Below are 20,109 nucleotides of genomic sequence, written 5' to 3' on the forward strand. Positions count from 1 at the left end.
AAGGATACAAAAAATGTCTTAATTCCAGTGGGGGATATGTTGACAAATAGCGCAACAATTCCTGTATCTGTTTCAATAAATCTTTCCATGCAATTGTGCTTTTCCTCTGTAAACGATCTCAGGGTAAATCACTTTCTGGACGGCCTCGTAATTGCGGTCGAGTGGCCAAAATTTCTTTAAGCACTTCTTTTGACATTATTAATATGGTGGAAGAAAAAAATTAACTTTTTTACTTGACCCCATCAAAATGTTTGTTTGTGAGCTATTTTCTTGTATAGATATTAAGGATCAGTTGTAAAAATAATTAACTTCAGATTAAAGGGACACATACTTACTGGCTTTTAAAGAATCCGGAGGTCCATTGCCGCCCTCACATAAGCCCGCCATTGGTCCCTATCCTGAGCAAGATTAATCCATTCTCTATCATCATATCCCACCTCCCTCAAATCTATTTTAATATTATTTTCCCATCTACGTCTCGGCCTCCTTAAAGGTCTTTTTCTCTCCGGCCTCCCAACTAACACTCTATATGCATTTCTGGATTCGCCCATACGTGCTACATGCCCTGCCCATCTCAAACGTCTGGATTTAATGTTCCTAATTATGTCATGTGAAGAATACAATGCGTGCAGCTCTGCGTTGTGTAACTTTCTCCATTCTCCTGTAACTTCATCCCTCTTAGCCCCAAATATTTTCCTAAGCACCTTATTCTCAAACACCCTTAACCTATGTTCCTCTCTCAAAGTGAGAGTCCAAGTTTCACAACCATACAGAACAACCGGTAATATAACTGTTTTATAAATTCTAACTTTCAGATTTTTTGACAGCAGACTGGATGATAAAAGCTGAGGGACACTAATGTGATTCCACAATTTTCACCCAAAATTTGTGAAATTTAAACTACATAAACAGACCTACAATACAAATGCTTAAATGCGACAGGCTCATGTCACTATATTTACTGGTATGTAAAACAACTCCTGCGGGACAAAATTCCGGCAAACCGGCGACGCTGATATAAACTCGGCAGATGCGAGCGTCGTTAAATAAACAATAATTTAAATTTTATATGTTAATAACCCAGAAACTAATTGTCTCACAGAAATAAAACTTCACCACATCATTATCTATCACACCGTGATCATGTGTAGAAGAAACCAAGGATATGGCATGAAAAATGTAGAATATAGAAATTTCACCCATGGCCCCCCTTAATAAAGATCGGTATATGATTTTGATGAGGGTAATTGTATTACCCCCCCTTGGTAGTAGTAGCCTAAGTTAAAAAAAGCCTTGGTAGCAGGAGGGTTAATGTTCACAATTTCATTGCAATTTTATGCTCCTTTGTTTATTTGAAAGCATTTTAACTGTAAAATATAGAAAACGCATCTCTCTGCACATCGCTGACATTGAATGTCTACCAACAAACTTTACATAAAATAATTTCCACCCGAAAACGCTACAAAAATACTAAATTCCAACATTAAAAATGCTAAGTTTTATTTTTAAAAGGCTATTTTTTTTATTTTTTTAGTTACTAAAATCTACCATCTCTTCTTCCTCTTCCATGGCGCGACGGCCCGTTTTCGGGTCATGGCCTCCCCAGTTGCACTCCACCAAACTTGTCGATCCTGTGCTGCGAATCTCCAATTCCGGATTTTGAGGATTTTTAGTGCATCCTGACATACGGACACTGGAAAGTTTTCTTTTCTCAATCGTACTATCAGGGACTGGAATGCTTTACCTGCAGACTTACTAAAGGCTTTACCAATAACCAAAAATGTATTTAAAAATAGGCTTAAGGACTTTACTAATAGACGATAATTATACACAGTATTTAAAGGGTGTAAATGATATTTTGTTATTGAAGAATTGTATCAGTGAAGAATTATGTTGTGTCAGTGAAGTGTGTTGTGTAAGTGAAACGTGTTCCTGTCAGTGAAGCTTTATAGTTTATAGTGGCAGTGCAAAGTATTTGAACAGTGAAATGTTTTTGAAGTGTTAGTGAAATCAGGATAGATTCAGTGAAATGTGTCGTAGTTCCAGTGCAGTGAGTGAGTTGACAGCGAAATGAGTGTAGTGTCGAAAGATACTTGTGCAGATATGAACATATCATACTCGTGGGTTTTAGTTCGAACTTAGGTTTGAGATACAAATTAGATTTATTTTAAATGTTATTTTAAGTGATCGTGCTTCATTTAATTTAGGATATTCCCTGTTATTATTATTATTATTATTATTATTATTATTATTATTATTACTTCCCAAAAATTTAATTATTCTCTTAGTAATGTCGTAATTACTAAGAAAGATTGTATTAGAGATCTTGGTGTCTTACTTGATTCAAAATTATATTTTCATGATCATGTGCAATATATTTATACCCATTCATTAAGAATGCTTGGTCTAATTAGATCTATAACTTATTATTTTTCTACTCCTATGTGTTTATTAATTTTATACTATACATTGGTTAGATCCAAGCTTGAATATGCATCTGTTGTATGGAACTCCATTACTTCCACTGACTCGGCTAAATTGGAGAATATTCAAAGAAAATTTATTTCCTTGTGTTCTTATAGATTTTTACCAAATTCCGATTATAACTATGAGATTAATTGCAAATATTTCAATTGCGGTAGTTTGTTTACCAGACGTCAAGATCTTGATCATTTATTTTTTTGTAAAGTCATTAAGGGTGATATTGATTGTGAATCTTTCATAAGCAATATCAGTCTTAGTATTCCTGCTAAAGGTTTAAGATTTCATAAATTGTTTTATAATAGGAATTCTAAATCTCTCTCTCCGGTCTGCAGATGTATTAAATATGCTAATTTGTATGGAATGAACTTGGATCCATTTAATGTGTAGTATATCTTTTGAGTTTTTATGTCAGTTTTATTAATTTATGCCATTGTCAAGATATGTATTATACTATTCTTGTCAATTCATATCTTTACAATATTACTTATATTATCCCAGTCTTCATTTATATGATTTCATTCATTCATTTGTAATTCATTCCATTTAATTGCCATTATTTTAATTATCTCACTGAACTAATTTTAATAATTATTTGTGCTATTTTTTTTTTTTTTTTTGCATTTGGTCAATTGATTAATGTAGACTGTTATATTGATTGTATTTCATCTCACTGCCATTTTCTATCATTCATTCTCATCATCATTTGTTGTTTTGTTCTGTTCTGTATCGTGCTAAACTGTAATTGGCCTTGTGCTGTTGTTTTGCACGTTAATATTCTAAATAAATAAATAAATAAATAAATAAATAAATAAATAAATAAATAAATAAAATAAATTATTATTATTATTATTATTATTATTATAAATTATTGTTAGTATTAATTATTAGCATTATTATTAATTATATTTTTAAGTAATAAGTTTATTATTGTCATTATTGAGTGTAATTAATTACCACTGCCACCGGGTATATACCCATTGCAGTGTGGATAAGTACACATACACATACACCATCTTCCCATCTGTTACGTGGTCTTCCCACCGGCCTTCCTCCTCCGAAATCTCCTGAAAATACCTTCTTCGGGGCTCTACGTTCTTCCATCCTAATTAGATGACCTGCCCATTTGAGTCTCTTAATCCGAATAACAGGCGACAAGGGTAGCTCTCCATACAAGGAGTGTAGTTCGTTATTATATCTAATTCTCCATTCCCCTTGCACGCATACAGGTCCGGTGATTCTCCTCAGGATTTTCCTTTCGAAAGAATCTATCTTTTCCATGAGTGTTTTATATAGCATTACCTTTCATCTCTAGTTTATATCCCTGTTTCTGAAGATGGGAAGTACTGAGAAATATGCTTTATTGGCAGTCTGTATTATTCCTTGTATTTCTACCATTTCCTCATTTTTGTACCTACCATCCCTAGTCATTACGTACCGTCAACCGAGGTTACTTTACACACTTTTTTTGCTTATTCCTTAAAATAATAATTGAGGATTATCAAGTTAGATACAGCTTTAATTTTTATATGAATTTTCCTGGTTAATTCGATTAAATTTGAAAATCTAGTGGTTGTACATACGCATTATGACACACTTGTAAATAAATAATCACGTGTGTAAAGATGCCCCGTTTACGGGGTTTCTTTACACACATATTTACTTTGCCTTATAATCGAGTATTCTGTTCAATATGCTCCAACATTGCACTGTTTTAAGTACTGGGATTGGAAAGGTAAAACATTTCTGAACAATATGACGTGTTTCGCAATTTATTAGCCCACTACAGTTAGCACAGTGGGAACAAAATATATTGGTAAATTCCTGAAAATGAAATATTTTATATAAAAGTAAAGAAATGTAATAACAGTACAATAAATGGTTATATGCTGTTCATGAATGTGTTGCTACATTGTCATTTTCCTGGGGAGGTGCTGTAGGAAGCCTTTTCAGAACCTGGTGACGGTCCAGCGGTTGAGGGATAGCGTCATGCTAACCACATGACTATACTGCTACCTACTAGTTGCAGTAACCGATTCAACTGGCATTGATCCTTCAGAGCTGACGTGCCACGGATTATTTAAAATAATAATAATGATAATAGTACTGATAATAATAATCTACAAGTAACGACCTTGTCTGTTTGAAAGTCATTTATTTTCCCCTATCATTGACGGGAATCGATCCTACCACCATTAATAGTGACATTATACATCATATTAAAAAGAGTTTTTATTTTTAATTAGTGTCCATAAACACTTCACATCTGTGTAAAGTTGCCCCGTTCAGAGGTATATTAGGTTATCATTCTTGTTTTCCCTCTCGCAGGGTAGCACATGTAACGAAAAACTGGTCAGGCAGTCATTCCCGCGTCCGAAAGCTTCATAATTTCATACAATACTAGTCACTAGAGATGGGTAAAAAATAACACAACAGTTATTTTGGAACTGTTCCGGTCTCGGAACTGTTGCAAAAATGAACAGTAGGTCGGAACCTCCTGTTCCGAAATAACAGTGTTCCGACTCCGAGCTGCTCACTTGCCCAGCTGTTGCGGGCTCGCAGTACTGCGTTGCACAAGGTATGTTCCGACTCCGAGACAACAGTCTGAACGTCGGAGCTCGTTCCGATGAACCAATGACAGCTGCGGTTACACTGTTCTCGTTGTTCTTTATGTTGCACTTGGAACTTCGTTGGATTAAGTTGGTACTTGAAACTCTCACGTGGTTGGAGGGGGACGCATGGAAACTGAAATCCTTGCGGTGGCGCGAACTTTAATATCAACAATTGGAAGACTGGCCAATCATCTGTAATGTTATAGTAAGTATTTAATAATCTGTAATATTCATTGTTAATTCCCGCTCTATAGTTTATTTCACCATTAGCTGACTAATTCTGTTTTATAAACATTCTACAAAGTCATAAAGTATGCATACTATTATTAATTCATTGATCAGCTGATTCTATACATGTAAGGTTAAAGTCGTAAATGGTAATGAGTGGTTTAGTTACAATGTCTGCATGTCGTTTGTTGAGGTTAAGTCTGACAAACACAAGTTTTTGTGATATCTTCTCTGTTATCAAAGAACGACAAAAATGTTGTAGCATTATTTGTTGGAAACTGCCCATATAAGTACTGATTTGGAGAGCGAGGTTTAATGCGAAATTTAAATTACATTTTGGTAAAGATGCGTTTCCAACATTTTACTAACCCACTGCGGGGTTTCCAGGTTTCAGTAGTACTGCAAATATATATATTTTTTATTATTTATGAAATTGTAATTATTATTATTATTATTATTATTATAACTGTGCATTAAGAAAAGTAAAAATAAAAATTAATGATTTGTTTTTTTATTATGTAATAGAGAGAACAGAAATTACATACCATATGTTTTAAATGTCATGTTAATTTTTTTTTAGTTGGCTACCATGTCTTTATAACTTTATGTACGAAAACAAAGTATTGTATTCTGTCCTTGTAGTCAACAGCTCTTTAATTACTAACATTAAGCTTTTGAGTTCTGTCCGCATGCACAGCAATTTTCCAAAATCAATTCGAATGTGCATTGCAGTGCCATCTATAGATAAGAATGTGTACTATGTCATGCTCCAGTGTGAGCTGCATACTGTACCGTTCGTTTGAACGACTCCTCGAAAGGAACAAGAGAAGGCACGTCGTATCAATTAACGACTCCAACTCATCACCACTGGTGACTGTTATTTCGGAACTGTTATTTGGAACATAGTATTTATTCGGAACCGGAACCGTCGGAACTGTTCCGGGAAAAGAACAACTTCGCCCATCACTACTAGTCACAATTGAATGTATGAACTGAACTGTTCAGTACAACACGAAGTTTTTACACATAGAAAAAAGAGTAAAAATAATTGCCTCGTGAAATTCACCAGCAACAATGGTGTATAACAGCTTGATATAGTCGTCGGATCAACTGGCATACAGAAGCTCCAAGAAACAATAGAGAAAATAGATTAATGGTGCACTAAACACGAGTTGCACATAAGTATACCAAAGACGGAAATGATGATATTTAGAAATGGGGGCAAAGCACCCGCAGCAGCTGAAATTAGCATCAGAGGGCAAAAAATCAAAATCTCACCGGACTTTAAATACCTCGGAATGACATTGCAGCCAACCGCCAAATGCTTCACAAAACACGTGACAGAGAGGGCAGCCCAAGCAGTAATGGCAACGCACGACATAAAAAATATACGACAACTCAGCCTAGAAACAGCCCTATACATATTCAAGGCCAAAATCATGACGATACTATGCTACGGAATTGAGGTTATATGTAACCATCTGACAGTAACTTGAATGCATTAGAAAAGGTAAAATCAACCTATCTAAAAAGAGCACTTGGACTATCAAAAACAACTAGATCACGATTGTTATATCTCCTGGCTGGATAACCTTTCCTAATAGAAGACATCAAACTTCGGTATTTGTTGCAACACACCAAGGCTTTTGGAAACCAAATAAAGATCATGGAGAGGAAAAGAGAAGAAGTATGGCCTGAGTTCTACGGCACCGGAGCCATGACAGACCGAACTTGGACGAGCCCAAATTTCGAACTGCGGCACGTCGTGACAACTGGCAATCCACGGCTTCCATCACCTAATCTGTACCAACAAGACGTATCACGACCCAACCCAAGCATGCGTATGTGAATTGTGTAGTAAAGTCTGTGAACGCTACCACAAAGAACTATGTATTATTTTTTTTTATTTTAGTAGGTTATTTTACGACGCTTTATCAACAGCTTAGGTTATTTAGCGTCTGAATGAGATGAAGGTGATAATGCCGGTGAAATGAGTCCGGGGTCCAGCACCGAAAGTTACCCAGCATAGAACTATGTACAAAAAGACTAAGATCAATATGCGACTACGCAAATGCAAACTAAGGTTGAAACAATGCACATTTGTGCGCTTTTCAGTTTATTAATAACAGCTTTAATAATGGCACACACTTCAGACTACTACCCACATGTGCTGTTGTCACACAGAATCAGTTCCACGGAGTTGCTACACATTGTCTGTAATGTGCTGCCATCTAAATATTTTTTTTTCTAGAAATGTGTAAAGTTACCCCCCTTGTGTAAAGTATATCCGTTGACGGTACTTCTGAAACGTTGGAAATATATTTTGTGCGAGATCGTGCGTATTTGCTTATTTTCTGCACAGAACCAATACGCGGTAAGTGTGAAATACCACATTCAGTATTCCCAACGTAACACACATAACAATTTCCCTCTTCTTACCGCTTAAGCGCGACATTCATTTTACTGCTTTAGGCTTTCAACATATTATTTTTAGAGACTTTTAACATAGTAATAATTATAAATTGAAAACCTACCACTGCAATTTCACCTAAATTGCAATGTTAATTATTGCTTTTAAATATTTGAAAAATTAAGTAAAGTCTACTACTCCACGAAACTTATTGCATTCCTGATACAAGTAACATTAAGAAAGACGTGAAAAAATCAACAAGATTCCAGATGCCGATGTTATTACTGCAATATGTTATATAAATAATATTGTTAAAATATTAAAATGAAAAATAAATTATTACATAACCTTACCGTTTGTTTTAAGTTCGCATTTATAGACTGGGGGGAAAAAAAAGACAGACGTATTACACGGCCTGCTGGAGTATAGTAAACACAGAAAACATTTTATAGCAACAATGTTGAAGAAAGGTATTTTGGTTTTCCGAAGTTGCCGTCATTAAACAGAAACCATCATGGAGATTTCATTGCAACTAATTAGAAATTCGTCTTTCAGGTATGTAATAAACGATCTTCGCACAAAATAATGTACGATACACGAGCGGTATGTTTGTTTTCATGTTCTCGGAAATTAAAAAAGCTCAACTACGTTTCGCTTTTTCAATCTTTTCCTCGAACATGAAAACGTCAACATACCACTCTTGTAACGTATATTACTATCACCACACGAGGGTGGAACCAAAGAACTTGGTCACAACACCACAGAGATGATGGAAATAAATATTTTAATATGGGGGTAGAATCGTCTGTAATGTGGGAAGCTTGGCGGAAGACACATATTGGAGAGTGGGGACGAGAATTCGAAAAGGAAATAGTTTTGCGTCATAATACACTTGAGGAATGCGACGTCTGTATAGCTCGGAATGCGGAGAATGTCTATGGTCACCACTCAAGGTGTGCGGACTGTCCTGACCTATTTGTGAGGTGCGAAGGCAGACGGGAGTTCGGTCAATTACTGTGCGATATAATCTCGCCTATCGGAATGTCAATAGTCCGAAATATCGGCTATTCTGAACAGGAAAAATAGAGAAACATTTGTGCTGTTCGTGATTGTTATTGTGAGCATGGTTGGGATTGTAAGGATGTTTGGGATTTGAAATAAAAGCTTGACATTTCTTTTCATTTCTATCTTTACCAGTAACGAAGTTCTTATGAGGCTTTAGACTTAGCCTACCCAAAAAAATTTTGAGTTTTTATACCTAGTGACAGTAGGTCTATAAGTTCGTAATAACGATGTATCGTAACACTGATCCTTCTATATGTTAAGATCTTGTTGGCAGTCATTCCAGTATGTAGAGTTCACTGCGAGGCTTGTAACAGGAAGCCTCTAAAGGCATGGTTAACCCAGCGAATAGGGATTATAAAGAATGGACACTGAGCGAATTTTCCTGTGTTTTGTTTCTCTGTGCGCCAGCGTTTAGTTCCACTTTCAAGCGCTAGAGGTAGTGTAATCGAGCATACGCTAAGATAATAATTGAGAATAGAGTTAAGGCACAGGATCCAAACATCGCCTACCTTATTGCATAATCCAGTAACTCTTTGCTTCAAATAAATTCAAATTAACAGCTTTTCCTTATTTCTCAGTGACAAACTAGTTGTAATAATAATATTTATTTCAGATATAATACATTATATTATAAAATAATATAATACATTATAAAATTAAGTATCGAATTCGTTTAATATTTGTATAATAATATAATATAGGTATATGGTTTTATTTCTCGTAAGAGTTTTGTTTTTTCCATTTTCAGCGCTATCAAATCATTACATATTTTAATTGTTGTTGGGGTCAACGTCTCAACTCTCATTATAAAGGAACTCTAGAGTCTAGACATTGCAGTTAATGAAGGATTTATTATTTTATAGATCCAATTTATTTTATTTGAGTACATAATGTACCTAGATGTATTAATTGTATGTGTTATATTTCCGCTGTGTCGACTGCTAGCTGGTGTGATGTCAGCGCCAACTCTAGGGAGAAAGCAGAATCTGACGCTTTAGCTGGCTTGAAGGTCATTGAAATCAGTCCGGCTACATCAAAGGTACCGACGTGAAGTGTCCATTCTTTATAATCCCTATTCGCTGGTTAACCCTTAAATTCGCAAAGTATCCTATAGGATACAACAGGTTAGATAAGATGAGATAATAACTGCCTCCCATTGGAGGTAGCCCAGAAGGACTCAGTATGCTCTCCTACATGAATTTTACAATATTAAATGTTCACATAAATTTTGTAGAAAGAAAATTAAAATAAATATATATGAATTATAAAGTGAATAAAAAAAATTTAAACAGAGTGAATATGATGACTCAGAATTTGGCAAGAGCATTTCAAAACTGAAGTTATGATGTCAGCAGTAAGTGTCTGTGGTAGTTCAAAAGTCTTCCTGAAGCTTTCAAAGAACTTGGGAATCACACCACGAGCCCCAATAAGAAGACCAATGACATCAATGTCTTCAAGCTGGTATTTTGCTTTGAAGTAATCAACTGCTGGCAGATAAATGTTGATCTTTTATTTATTGACATCTTCCGGCTGGCTACTCCCCGTTTCAATCCTTATGATAGGATCAATTATATAACCTTTCTTGGTAGTCTGGTAGTTTTAATAGAACAATAGAAATTAAATTGGTAGGAAAATTAAAATTTCACAATACTATAATATTGTACAACATATAAAATAGGGACATTGCGATAGTTGTTTTCTTTACAGTCCGACACGGTTTAATAAACTAGTGTGAGAAATGAAGTTTTGCTAATTTAAGGGTTAAGCAAGATGGGCGGTGTACTTTGCTGGGCTAGTTAATAGTTTTATTAATTAATGCTGTGTTAAAATGTTAGGGTGTATATGTGCTGTTTATAATTGCTACAAAATTACAGCATTACAAAATGCTCCAAATCGTACTTTCGATTTCCGAGGGTTCATAAAACGTGAGTCAACAACATTCTTTAGTAGGCCTAATTCCTTCGTTTTTGTGTTGATAGAAAAATACAAATTAGCTTTTTTATTTAGACCTAATAAATGAGTAGAATTTAAAATGTATCGGAAATTTTAAGGTTTTATCAAATTAAGTTTCATTGTTGTCCACATGCCTTTACTAATTATTACAAGCATCAGATTACTATCAATTTTATCTTTGCAGTTGTCAGCAATGCGTGTATAAAGCATTAGGCTATTGTAAATTTATTCTTAATGTCAAAATTGATTTTGCCTCACTAAACCAAAGAAAAAATATGTAACAATGAATTACGAAAAGTAATATGAAGTATGCAATATTTCTCATAATATGCAGCTTTGATATAAGATAATAATTTTACATTAAATATTATTCAACATTTCTTAAGTGTTTCATATATTATTCCACATTAGTAACTCACGTTTTAAACAATAGTCCGAATCCCGCTATGTTAATATTTGTATATGTGGACGTAATTCCACGCCGCTCCACTAGATGTCAGGTCCGCGACATTTCGCACTCACGTCAATGCTGCTAGTATACAGCTGTCCGGTATTATTATAGTAAGGTATTTGGTTTGGGCTCCATAAATAGAGGTTTTGCGACCTATTTTTAAAGAATTGCGACTATCGCCATTTGAGCGACTTTTGCCTGGAATTTTGCGAAATTTAGGCGACACAGAAAAACCTCACGTAATCGTTTATTTATTTTATTTTACTGAGAAGTTTATTGCTGATACAACGCTAATCCAATCCAATGACCGACATGAAATACAGCAGAGTAAACGCAAGAAGAGCTTGCCACGGCAAGCTGCGCGAGCTTTCTGTAACGTTCGGGTGCACTCGACCTTGCTTTGATTCGATTGGCAAACTGTCGACAGTTCTCAATCGTCTGCTGGCTTGATGTTTCGAGTGAGCGCATGTAACGTAACCTAAACCTTGTTGCTAAGTAACTAATAACATAACATTGTTGAAAATACAGAAGCACGAATTTTTTTACATATAAAATCACTGAATGAAATGACAAAGATGTCACAAAAAATATTATGTAATAATTGATATTTGACGTTGTAATAAAACACTAATAACTAATACTATGTGATTTATTAAAATGTTCCGATAACTAGGGTACTACGGTCGGTTTATTTTAATCTGTATATACTCCTTATGCTAGGAGCGGAGTCTGTTTGGTTTTTCATAAATTTATAAATGTTATAAATAATTCCCTAGTTTGACTGTGTAAGGTTTTATTAGCCCTTTCGGTCAATGTTACTTATGTCCCGCCCACTATAGAGAGACAGGCCAATTTTACACATATTTAGTATAACTTGTTGCTTCTTTGACAGGTTAGGTTTGGTTAGTTTAGGTTTTTGTTATAGCCTACCTTGCATATACGATTATAGCGCAACATTGGCTGTGATAAAAGTGAAATATTCGTTCAGTGGGCGTTGGATACTCTACATTCACCGCACTTTCTAATTTAGAGCGAAACGGGGGGCATTGTTAAGTACATAGAATGTTATACAGAACTCTGTTATGTAACAAGCACACTTTGAACTACATAAAAGCCCACACCTGTGGAGTAACGGTCAGCGCGTCTGGCCGCGAAACCAGGTGGCCCGGGTTCGAATCCCGGTCGGGGCAAGTTACCTGGTTGAGGTTTTTTCCTGAGTTTTCTCTCAACCCAATACGAGCAAATGCTGGATAACTTTCGGTGCTGGACCCCGGACTCATTTCACCGGCATTATCACCTTCATTTCATTCAGACGCTAAATGACCTAGATGTTGATACAGCGTCGTAAAATAACCAAATAAAATAAAAAAAACTACATAAAACTCCTGATATCAGGGATAAACGCAGAATATGTAACGGAAACGCTAGCTTCTACCCGCTCTGCACAGCAACACTCCAGGATACGAACAGTTGAAGATCGCGCTTTCGAATGCGCCCTGTAATCAGCATTAGGTGATTCATAGCAGCCCTGTAACGAGCATGGCGGCACGAGGACCGAATATCGTTCTCTGCACATCAGTCAAATGGGCAAGCTTTCTTTGCGCTTCCTCTACTAGATATTATCATTGTTGACACTCCGAAATTTGTCACCGATCTTTGATACTTGTTTAAACAACCCTATCGTTCTTGCTCGCCCCATTAGGCCTACTGCGTTTTTTTTTCTTAATCTGAGGACCAACAATGAACCTTATAGACTAAGCACTGTAGAGAATTTTCTAGCAATGTAGAAATTAGCAATCTAACCCTAGTTCCCGCTCCAACTACTTTCCCCATATGTTTCCTTTATTCAAAGGTGTTGTTGTGTGAGATTGGTTTAATTTATAGTGGGTTGTAGCAGCGACTTGTGTTATGCAAAATTGGAAAAGTAGGAGAAATCTGAGAAGATCGGTACAAAAAGCAATGCAAAGCGTATGCCATAAATACTAAATTTACAGAATTGATTACATAACTACGACATAAAACAATATTATATTAATTTATCATAAAAACGCATAAATTGAGATTACTTACTTTTTAAAGTATAAAATTGGCGACATTGGGCTACAATAGCACCAAGATTTGGCGACTTTAGGTAAAATCAATCTGGCAACCCTAGACTACGAACCGAGTCTAGCCTTCCGTCACAGTAATACGTCGTAGCCTACTATGTGTAATGCTGTGTTGTTGAATGTTAGTTTAATCCAAAGTGCATGTGTGTGTGTGTGTGTGTTATATATTAATTTTGTGCAAAATGGCTTATACTGAGAGAGCATTGAGGTTATTATTTAAAAGAGAAACTGTTTTAAAGTTGGACGTATGAAATAAAATGAGCTTACAAAGATAGAAGATCGACACCACATTTACATATTAAAATAGCGGATGGAGGAAGACAAAATAGAAATTTTCATTTTCATAATATAAGAAATATCCTTGACTAACAAGGTGCTCTGAGACAAATAAGTTATATTGTTATACCTGTATTCTGTTTGAGGATGAAAATGAATGGTCATCTTCTTGTGGGATTTGTCACAAAAAAAATTGAGATCGAGCGAGGTGGTTCATGCGTTCCGCATGGGACTCGCATTCGGGAGGTCCGTGGTTCGATTTCCTGATCGATAAACCTAACTGTGGTTTTTCCATAGTTTTCCACAGTTACTTAGGCAAATGACGGGTTGGAATTTTCATTGCCACGGTCCATTTCTCTTCCCCTCCCGTGTAGAAAAAGAATTTAGGTTTCATAACATTCATCTTCTTCATCTCATTCCATAGACATATTCAGGTCAAGACGCAACTCCTCGTCCGCTTATGGAGGAGGGCGCTTCGACACCTTGGAAGGGCCGTTGGAATGGATTCTGTGCTGCTTGATCGCTTTGGCGGTATGAACTTAGGCTGGGGGTACGGTGCCCCCATTGGGTGAGCGGGTGAGGGGTCACATGTGGCCGGTGGGCTAGTACATCTCATCCTCATTCATCCCATAAATTCGGGGTGCACAATAGGTCTCAGTATGGCCGACTGCAAACGGTCGTCTTAGCTTCGCCACATCTTTACACTCCTCGAGTTTAAATTTTTAAAGCGAAATCTTCTCGTCGTTAACATATTTTGAAACGTCCTATCCAGAATGATTGCATTTAAACATGTATGTTCACCACAGCCGTAGTTAGTTTTCATCCACTTGTATTGATTAACGCGATAGCAGAAATGAGTATCAAAGTTTCATTTTATATTTTCTCCGATGTCTAAGTGGTTAGAGCAGTGGTCTGCGTTGGCAACGCCATCTTTTGCAAACGTATTCATACTACATGTTCCGTCACCAACGCAACGTCAACAACAGACTGGATATTGTCAAGCAGTGTTTTTTCTCAGATTGGCTACAAATAATATTGCAATAATGTTTGATGTTGAAAAGTTTATTGTGGAAGTAGAAAAGAGACCTGCTCTATATAATATTAAGGACAAAGAACCAAGGACCCGGGTTCGATCTCCGGCGACGGAACGAATTTTTCTCCTCTAATAATCATTGTTACCATAACAGATATATTCTGTAGAACCAAAAATTAATCTTTACGTATATCTGAAGCATATGCGGAGTAATGGGGGGGTCTTGGGGGGCCCTGGCCCCCCAAACTTATCTGAACTCTTTTTTTTTATTGACATAAAATATTGAATTCAAAAGATTTTTTTTTGCTTTTGTTTAGGATTAAGTTTCTGTGCTTAAAATGATGAATTAATGTCTTCAGATCATGTGTCTGGACTATAATAGGCCTATTTATTTTTAATTTCTGAATGTATAAGAATTTCTATACCTCATTTGGGGAATGGAAGCACTGTATTGTTTCTTTTGCAACAGCCTGTACTCACGTGTTAGAAGTCTGCAGTCAGGTCGCCACTTGGAGAAATATGAATAACATACGGCACAACAATGTAGAAAAAAGAAAAGTGATCCCGGTATCTATATATATATATATATATATATATATATATATATATATATATATATATATATATAATTTGAACTGGTAATGGAAATTACGTGAAAACGGTTGAACGGATTTTAATAAATGGCTCCTCATTTTGAAGCTTGGAACCCAAAGTTTTCCGGAAAAATAGTAGTTTTCAGTGAAGTGTCAATTTTCCTACATAATTTTCCTATTTTCCAAAATCCATCTGTCGTCAGTTTTGAGAACTAGCTAATTGCATTCAGGAGAAGCGAAGCGAGCATCAAGTCGGCCGTGTTGCATTTCAGAATAAAACAAAACAAACACTACAGTAAACAATATTACACGAAGGCCATGATCTGCAAGAATGCTGACATAGATCTCAAATTAAACTGGTTAATAAAAACTTAGCTTACTAAAAATAATTTACAGGTTCGATTTTGTGGTGTGTAATTTTCTGGGTACAGCTGTGTATTGGATATTAAAAACTACAAAACTTGAGGTGGTTTGATGACATTATTACTATTAGAAATGAAATATTATTTTGTAGTTAATGCCATGATGTGACTATTTTTCATTAATTATACATATTAATGCTATATTGATTATATGAAAGTGAAACGTTTTGGGGTTATATAAGTAGATGTAGAGAATAACTTAAATTAGATTTTGATTTCTATATTTTACTGAGTGGCGGCTATATAGTATATATATATAATATATGTTACAGAAAGCTATAAAACTTACAAGATAATATTATTAAAAATCAAATATTTTTACAATTATTAATCAAGTGGGGTTGGGTCTTTTTCATATATTTAATGGCAGTGTGGTGTAGATATTTATATGCGTGGTTCTCTTCAGTATTGGCTCGAGAGAGAGAGAGTATCTTTCATTGTTATGGAAGCAAATAACTTTCCGAATGTCTGGTATTCTTCATTGAAAATAAATCTGAAAAATGTTTATTTGAACGTCTAATGAACTTAGTTTGCAGCATTTGCTGCACAAGCCACTAGTAATGTGTAAACTTAAAGACGAGATTAAATGAAATAATTAGAGTTTATATTTCATATGGTATCTTCAGGAAGGTAACCTTTATATAAAAAAGTTTCTGTTAGCACTGTTATGTAGTTTTATTGATCTATGCATGTGTTTCTGTAGAGAGAGAAAAAGAGGGAGATTTTTTCAAGTTACGGTATGCTCTATTATAATTTGTAGCAGACCTACAGTTCAAGTCCTATACAACTCGGTCCGAAACATCGCGGATGTGGATGTAACACTGTAATAAACAAGCCCTCGAAAATATAGTAATCATATTCCGATATACTGTACCATGGTCAAGCTATGAGATAAATGATGTCCCCCGTAACCCCGTTATATGGGGATTCTATGGCTTTGCTTTCCCCCCCCCCCTCCAAGGAAACGGTTCTCTCTCCGCCTATGATCTGAAGAAGTTGAAAGAATCCGCACGAGCAATCAGCTATGTTCTATCAAACTTACTTACTTACGGCTTTTAAGGAACTCGGAGGTTCATTGCCGCCCTCACATAAGCCCGCTATTGGTCCCTATCCTGAGCAAGATTAATCCAGTCCCTACCATCATATCCCACCTCCCTCAAATCCATTTTAATATTATCCTCCCATCTACGTTTCGGCCTTTCCAAAGATCTTTTTCCCTCCGGCCTCCCAACTAACACTAGGGCCTATATGCATTTCTGGATTCGCCCATACGTGCTATATGCCCTGTCCATCTCAAACGTCTGGATTTAATATTCCTAATTGTGTCAGGTGAAGAATACAATGCGTGCAGTTCTGCATTGTGTAACTTTCTCCTGTAACTTCATCCCTCTTAGCTCCAAAAGTTCTATTAAACTAATCCCTAGTACGATGAAAGAGTAATGGAACGGAGAAAAATTCCCTCCGACGCCGGGATTTGAACCCGGGTTTTCAGCTCTACGTGCTGATGCTTTATCCACTAAGCCACACCGGATATCCACCCCGGCGCCGGACAGAATCGTCTCAGTTTAAGTTCCAACTCTTGGGTTCCCTCTAATGGCCGCCCTCTGCACTACGTCATAGATGTCTATGAACGTAGGACCGAAGTCCACACATGTGCTGAGGTGCACTCGTTATGAGTGACTAGTTGACCGGGATCCGACGGAATAAGCGCCGTCTTAAATCACTTCGTGATTTACGCATATCATATATTAGTACATTATGCAACGAGCCTATAATGAAGGTAATTAAGAAGTGAATATGGATATTTATGAAACGAGCGCAAGCGAGTTTCATAATTTTCATACGAGCTTCTTAATTACCATTATAGGCGAGTTTCATACGACTTTTTATGCTCGACCATATTTCTAACTTGAAATTATTAATTTTAATTGTATCTGACCTTCAGCAATATTCCGTATGTTGTGAGATGTGCGCAGACGCGAAAGTATTGATTTTTTCCGAGGAACAGATGTCCACATTGACCTTGCTAGGCCATAAGAACCTACAGAGATAACATTGAAATTAAATTAGACATTGAAAAACGAGATGACAAATTGAATTTATTTCAACATTATTTACAATTAACGCTAATTATTATAGTAACAGAACATAACCTTCTGCGACAGTATTGGATTTCCAGCATCCTTGACTTTTCGCTAATTCTCTTTCGATTGCATATCCGAGAATAATCGATACTTGCGGTTTTATAACGGTAGAAAGCTTACCTGTCATTGGCTGAACAGTTGTAACCTGAGTCGTCATTGGCTGAAAGACCTTACCTTTAATGAGTAGGTGTACTTTAATGACATGCATTAAAGGTCTGCTACCAGGTGTATAATTACTACGTTTCGGCATGGTCGAGCATAAATTATTTTAATGTACCGAAGTACATATGATATATCCATGCAGATATTCTGCGTCATCATACGATGAAAGAGTAATGGAAATATCACATGTACTTCGGTACATTAAAATAATATATATAATCCCTAGTAGTTCGAAAATTACATTAAAAGCTTATTTATGCGTAGTTCTGAGTTATGCGCAATTTAGTCACGCCACTTTAGTTACGTACAACCAGGTTTTACTGTAATTATTATGAAATACGTATCTATCACACAGGGTTCGAAATCAAATCAGATCTCCAACCTTGAACACTGACAGGTGTGTAAAGCAACATGTAGGGCAGAACCATGACAAAAGCAATAACACAGCTGGATAACAAGAACAATATTGTTGTTGTAGGTTCGTATAACAGGCGTAATAAATACAGGTAGAAGCGAACGAGGGCAGCACGTAGAGATGTTATTAACTCGCCCAGTAGTCAACTGAGCGGGGAGCAGAGCCCAGCAGGTTTATTACTGGCTCAATGAAAAGACTCCTTTCTTTACATACGGTAAAACTGTAGTGCATCATTAACATATTTCGTTATTACTCCTTCCATTACCAACTATTATACAGTTAAAAGTAGATAACGTATGCATAGGCCTACACATAATACAGAGTGTCTCTAAATTAGACCAACAAACTTTGGGATCGGATAGGTAACCTTTTCTAAACAGTTTTTCTTAAGGAAATGAAGGATAAATGGATTATGAAGTCTGTGGCCGGGAGGAAAAAGGTCTTAAGTAAAAATTTTATACTTTTCAGGAAAGCAGTAGAAAGATTGAAATTGGTGTCAATTATAGAGCTTTTTTAATTAAGAGGTTTTTCTTGGATATTATTTGTTTATATTTCTTCTAAAATAAATAATGTTGCTCATTTAACAATTTTCTTGATTATTTCCAAAAATAGCCGCACTTAAGCCCTTTTAAGACTAGAAGCCAGACTGAGTAGATGGGACTATTTAAACATAAGACGTTTTTCATGTCAAAATAAATGAGAACTTTAAATTATTAGGAATGCAAAATGGGTCTTAAACAATTATAGGACTGTTTACCGTGGTGCTCAAAGTTTTAAAAGTTTTAAATCAGTATGTGATAAAATGGCTAAAATACAAGTTAGACCTTTTTAATAGGGAAGCATGGAAAGTAAACATGTGATGGTTTGTAAGGAATAAAGTATTAAATATTCTTAAATCCTTTATTCTGTGTGTGCTCGATTCAAAAAGTACTTAGGACATTTGGTAACGCTCTATAAATCCAGTCAGGAGTCTTATTTGACTTTAGCCGTTTTATCAGATTGTAGAGAATTGTTTCCGCTTTCAGTATATATAAAAATCTCATTTTCACAAAAAATTGACTTAAGACCCTTTTCCTCCCGGCTACAGAAATCTACCTTACACTCGATGTTTCAAGTGACGTCCTTCTGCTCGTATAGGAGCTTGGTACTGCGAGAATATGACGTCACTCACTCGTCTAGCTCATCAACTGAAATATTTATTTCATGTTCAATATTAGCCTGGAGTTTTTTTAAGTTGGTTATTTAACGACGCTGTATCAACTATAGGTTATTTAGCGTCGATGAGAGTGGTGAGAGCGAGATGAGGCCGAGGATTCGCCATAGATTACCTGGCATTCACCTTACGGTTGGAAAAAACCTCGGAAAAAACCCAACCAGGTAATCAGCCCAAGCAGGGATCGAACCCGCGCCGAGCGGCAGGCAGGCGCTTTAACCGACTGAGCCACGCCGTTGGCTGCCTGGAGTTCCTCTAATATGTGCGGATTCGTGTGAAACACTTTGTCTTTCAAACTACCCCATAAATAAATTAAGAAGCAGAAAAAGAAAGGAAAAAAAGAGATCAAGAAATGTAAGAAGAAAGGAAAAATGAAAAAATACAGACATAGAGAAATAAGAAAATGTAGAAATAAAGCAACTGAAAAAAAAAGAGTACGTAATCAAGAAATGTAGTAAGAAAGGAAATGCCAAATGAGAAAAGAATAAATAGAGAAATGAAAAAATGGACGAAGAGAAACGTAAAAAATTGCAAGAAGAAAAA

The sequence above is a fragment of the Periplaneta americana genome, chromosome 1 (assembly GCF_040183065.1).
Source record: "Periplaneta americana isolate PAMFEO1 chromosome 1, P.americana_PAMFEO1_priV1, whole genome shotgun sequence".
NCBI classification, from domain to species: Eukaryota; Metazoa; Arthropoda; class Insecta; order Blattodea; family Blattidae; genus Periplaneta; species Periplaneta americana.